The following is a 6,014-nucleotide window of genomic DNA, read 5'->3' on the forward strand; positions in this document are numbered from 1 at the left end:
TTGTAAAGCCTTTTTGAAATCGGACAGTGTGGTTAGATTAACGAGAGTCTTGTCTTTAAAATGGTGTAAAATAGTCATATGTTTGAAAAATTGATGTTTTTGCATTTTTGAGGTATTTGAATAACGCGCCACGGGATTACACTGGCTGTTGAGTAGGTGGGACGCAAGCGTCCCACCTAGCCCATAGAGGTTAAAGCAAGGCCCCTGAACTCTTGTGTATTTTCTGCATTACGCAATCATATGGGCAGCGACCATGTAACGCTTTTACAACATACAGAAGTGCGCTGTTATCAAGGGGCAAAGTATTGACACATTTTTTTGAATTGAGAGACGAGCTTAAAGTTTTCTTTCCTGACCAGAATTTTCACGTGTGACTGCTTGCCTGATGACGAGTTTCTCACAAGACTGGCCTATCTGGGTGATGTTTTTTCCTCACCTGAATGATCTGAATCTAGGATTACAGGGACTCTCCACAACTATATTCAATGTGCGGGACAAAATTGAGGCTATGATTAAGAAGTTGGAGCTCTTCTCTGTCTGCATTAACAAGGACAACACACAGGTCTTTCCATCATTGTATGATTTTGTGTGTGCAAATGAACTCAAGCTTACGGACAATGTCAAACGTGATATAACGAAGCACCTGAGTGAGCTGGGTGCGCAATTACACAGGTACTTTCCTGAAATGGACAACACAAACAACTGGATTCGTTATCCCTTTCATGCCCTGCCTCCAGTCCACTTACCGATATCTGAACAAGAGAGCCTCATCGAAATTGCAACAAGGCAAGCAGTTCTGTGAAAATGTAATTTAATCAGAAGCCACTGCCAAATTTCTGTATTGGGCTGGGCGCAGTTTCCTGCCTTGGCAAATCGTGCTGTTAAGACTGATTCCCTTTGCAACCACGTACCTATGTGAGAGTGGATTCTCGGCCCTCACTAGCATGAAAACTAAATACAGGCACAGATTGTGTGTGGAAAATGATTTAAGACTGAGACTTTCTCCAGTACAACCCAACATTGCAGAGTTATGTACATCCTTTCAAGCGCACCCTTCTCATTAACCTGTGGTGAGTTATTCACAATTTTTGAGGAACAAATACGGTTCTATATGTAAGATGGTTAAATAAAGAGCAACATTATTGATTATTATTTGTGCCCTGATCCTATAAGAGCTCTTTGTCACTTCCCACGAGCCGGGTTGTGACAAAACCTCACACTCATTCTTATGTTTAATAAATGTATCGTATAGTGTGTGTGGCAGGCTTACAATGATGGCAACAAAAAAAAAACATTTGAGAGTGCGCTGACCCTGGTGCTAGAGCTGGAGGTTGAATGTTTGAAGGTGTACGGGACTACAAAAAGTTTGGGAACCACTGGTCTACACGATGAGGTTATTATGGACAAAATAGAGAGATTATTTATATTTTTCCAACGGCAGTGAAGCATCAATCATGTCAGCAGAATAAGAAAGCAAAAAACATTTGTTTGGAAAGGAGCATCAAGCTCATCACGTGCAACACCCTGTGCAATTCATAACTTATTTCATCTGTAACCTAATAAACTGCATTCTTTCCCGAGTCCTAGCAGGAGGATCAAACAAAATATCACCACGTGACTCCAAATTTACTTCCATATGATGGATATATGAATATTTCTGCATAAAAGGCATTTCCACTGCCATTTCGTACATAACTAATTTTACCTACACAAAAATAGATTTTGTTTTGTCAGCATTTGGAAAGTTTACCGACAAATTTCCTGTTCCCATCAGGCCTGTAGTGACATGTTTTATCCAACATGTACATCACTCGCATTAAAAGGTTGGATGAAAACCTGGTTACCGTAATACATTAAAATCACCACTACTAACAACTTCTCCTGGACCAGGGGGCAGCTGAGGAGTAGTGCATACATTTGCATTCAGATGGACTCTGCATGCGTATCATGATCGATGAGGTGGCAGAGAGGTCTCTCCCTGAGAGTGTATCATTCAGTCCCCATTCATCAGAATGGATATTCATCAGATGTGTCCCAATTTCCTTTTGTTCGATACATGAGCAGAGCTGTAGGGAAGTCACTAGCTTCTATATCCATAGTCATAAACCCCACCCATTCCTACAATTTATCTTCTTCAAATTATATTTTAAACCTAACCCCACTGCTAACATTATGCCTAACCCCGACTTTAAATCAAGACACATGTGTGTAGCCAATTTTGATGTTGTGGATGGGGAATCTGACTGCTAGTGGAAACCAAATACTCTTGAATAACTTCCTCTCATCATCTCCTTTTGTTTGATTCATGTACCTTCTATACTCACTCTCTGAATGATCTTTCCTTCCCTTACAGGGAGGATCTTACTGTGACCTCACAGCTCATTTGCATTTTATTCACCATCCACTCTTTATCCTGCAAACTTCACAAGTTTCATGGTGGACCCTGCCTGCAGAAACACACCATCTAAATAGCTGAAGCAGAGATGACAATCATGTGTTCAGTCCTCAACAGGATCACCTGTCAAGTGTTACCACACAAGCTATGCAGGCATGTACTGCTAGGGCTAGTCAACACCCCCACCCAAAACTACAGGTTAGTGTCTGGTCTGCCAAGGGATAGGCCTTAGTGCAGCATGTGATTTAACATTATGGGGTGGACATCATTCATGTAGTCTGACAAATGGTTGGATAATCTAAAAATGGGCAGGTAGGCTATATACAATTCTACCTTTATACTAAATCTGTAATACCGAAGCATCGTCAACCGATCGAAAAGGTTCGTTTGCGGTCACGTTCAGTGGAAAAAAAAGCGATTTGATTTGAACCCTTTCTCATTCTCTTTGACAAACCCCATTCCGCCTGTAATATTTTTTGGGTGTGTATCGCTGCGGTTCCACTCTGTCACTCTTCTGTATAGGCCTCAAAACGGATCCCCGAACTCACTGTCTTGTCTAGGTTGAGAAAAGATACCTTCAAAGCTGGGGTCGACGCAGCGGCACAGCCCGATGTGTTCTGACGGTCCGGCCTTGCTCGAATCGAGATGACACACTAAACCACACTCGTTTGAGGTTAGCGTAATAAATATTAGTTAGACTCATATCGAGCGAGGCATGGTTGGCTGTATGGACGTTGACTCCGATTCAACAACTTTGCACGGAAAATAATACAGACATTAACGTTACTGTCAGTACTGGCTAGGTGAGTGTCAGTTATGAGAACATTAACGAACTATGAATTGACTAACGTTACTAGTCTATGACTAACTAAAGCCCCCCCCGTAAAATGTAGCTAGCTTCAGTGGTACGGAATGGAGTAGATATTTTGCAAGCAGGTTAGCCATTTCTGGTGGCTAACTTCTAGCTAGTTAGCTTGGAAACTGTGCTAGCTTTGTGGTAACACCTGAGCGTTTGAGCTACATAGCCAGCTAACGTTGGATACCACCTTTAGCCAGCTAGTTACAGTAATACTAAGTTAGCTGCTCGGTTCCATTTTCACAACAGCATTTTGACAAACCTGGCTAACCATTTACCTGTAGCTATGTGGATTCACACCGGCTCCTTGAGTGAATAAATCCCAAAACGGTTGAATGTCCTCCGTTGATGGTTATCATCAATCTAATCTGTTTTAATCTCCATACGAAGGTTTGGTGTTGGGTCCTCTGTGTTAGCAATTTGGCTAGATAGCTACATTTTCCTTCTCCATTACGGTACAGTATACGCCTAAAAGATAAGTATCTAAAGCTGCTCGTTATCACTGGTCGATGGCTTCGGTGCATGTGTTTAGATAACGGCTAGACGTTTTTTTAATCGAAGACACGAACGATTGCACCAGGTAGATTGTACGGAGGTGCCCGAAGCCGATACATATTTTCAGGACCAACCAAGCGCAGATGTCCACGAACCTCTCTCCGTGAAGATATTGAAGTCCCGCCTCCTTCCTTGCTATTGGAAAGTTTATCTGTCAACCAAGAAGTGGAGTTCCTAGTGTACATTATGTGGTATGTGACCGATATACTACAGCTAGGGCTGTTCTTATGCACGACGCATCGCAGAGTGCCTGGACGCAGCCCTTAGCCGTGGTTTATTGGCCATACCATAAAACCCCCGAGGTGCCTTATTGCTATTTTAAACTGGTTACCAATGTAATTAGAGCAGTAAAAATAAATGTTTTGTCATGCCCGTGGTATACGGTCTGATATACCACGGCTATGTGCCAATCAGCATTGAGGGCTCGAACCACCCAGTTTATAACTGACCGTATACTATGGGCATGACAAAACATGTATTTTTACTGCTCTAATTACGTTGGTAACCAGTTTATAACAGCAATAAGGTACCTCAGGTGTTTGTGGTATATTGCCAATGTACCACGGCTAAGGGCTGTGTCCAGGCACTTGTGGCATATTGGCCACGGTTAAGGGCTGTATCCAGACACTGGTGGTATAAGGCCAATATACCACAGCTAAGGGCTGTCCTTAAGCACGACGCATCGCAGAGTGCCTGGACACAGCCATTAGCTGTGGTTTATTGGCCATATACCACAAACCTCCGAGGTGCCTTATTGCTAGACCCTATACCGTGGGTATGACAAAACATGTATTTTTACTGCTCTAATTACGTTGGTAACTAGTTTATAATAGCAGTAAGGCACCTCAAGTGTTTGCGGTATATTGCCAATGTACCACGTCTAAGGGCTGTATCCAGGCACTAGTGACATATTGGCCAAATACCACACCTCCTAAAATGATTGCTTAATTAGACCATTTCATTGATCCTTAAATGAAATCTCCACACCCGGGACACCGGGCCATGCAAAACGAACTTGCCCACTCATCAGTAGAGATCAAGATCAATACATCATGTCATGTGCTTTTACTTTGTTGATCATGATGGTCAATCAATGTCCATACAAGATATCCTCCCAAAATTAATAACCGTATTTTGACTCCCAACACACGAATACAATCGGGTGTTTATTGGGTAAGTGGTTTCAGCCTGGCTATTCCTACTCCATGATTGACAGGTAGGCCTTGACTGAAAGGGGGGTGTTTAAAAACCCTCTGACACACTGACATACTAAATACTGTGTGTGTGTGGTCCCGTAAACACACACACGCCAGGGGGATTAAAGCGACAGCAGGAGTTTTTGATAAGCCCACCATACCCCTCCTCTCCACACACATATCCTCACAAAGCTCACACATACATACATACATACATACATACATACATAGCTGACCAACATCTGCTGCAGCACCACCAGACATAATACAAATCTGAATCGCACTAATGAAATCACACACAATGCCATAGTGTTTCCCCTAGGATTTCGTATGCAGCGGTGGCAAGGTTAGTGTGGGGGGGTCCCTCTTTGCCTTAGAGACAAAATATTGCTGTTTTAAAGTAACTGCCCAGCGTTTCCAGATTTATATGAAATATGACCTATAATTACTTACAATAAGAGTGGAATAGTTTTCATTCCAAAAAATGGGAAGTAAGTTAAAAAGCATCTTCTCTGTGTTGGAATGGTGTGGGCATACCCCAACAACAGAATGGTGTGGACTATACCGGTCATAAAAAATATTAAATCAAGTAGACTGCTGATTGGCTAGCTCATCCTCCTCTATAACACTGACTGGCAAGCTCATCCTCCTGAGGAGGATTACCAGGCCCCCAGTGTCCGGTCTGGAGCTTGAAGTCACGAGCTCCGCTGGTCAGCAACTGCGTACAACCTAGCGGTGCCACAGCCCTGGTTTTCCCTAGGAAGCCTATGTAATAATGATCGTCAGAACGGCCCAACATTTGTTTTAGACAGCTGTTTTGGGCTCTAATATGTGTTTATTCGATCACCATGATGAGTTCATTTAAAAGTTTGCTACAAACCAAGATAATTAGTTAAATAGTGATCCATTCTGACTACTACATTTGTCGTCACACAGGACCACAAGCTGACACAGACCAATCACGGATGGGCAGGCTATGAGGAGGCTCGCACCCTCATTGCACTTGGTATTC

General features: G+C 42.8%; 1 protein-coding gene across 2 annotated transcripts in view; it reads right to left on the minus strand.

Annotated features, from left to right (window-relative positions):
• LOC106602527 (palmitoyltransferase ZDHHC5-A) overlaps positions 1–3,938 on the minus strand; it is a 43,677-nt gene extending 39,739 nt beyond the window's left edge. Inside the window, exon 1 of one of the 2 annotated variants that reach the window (XR_006769566.1) lies at positions 3,530–3,937. The gene's annotated coding sequence lies outside the window, so the exon portion shown is untranslated. Of the gene's footprint in view, positions 1–3,529 lie in introns of both variants that reach the window. The other variant, XM_045716651.1, reaches the window with a different exon arrangement.
• Positions 3,939–6,014: the final 2,076 nt, after the last annotated feature.

Source organism: Salmo salar, chromosome ssa04, assembly GCF_905237065.1.
Source record: "Salmo salar chromosome ssa04, Ssal_v3.1, whole genome shotgun sequence".
Classification (NCBI taxonomy): Eukaryota; Metazoa; Chordata; class Actinopteri; order Salmoniformes; family Salmonidae; genus Salmo; species Salmo salar.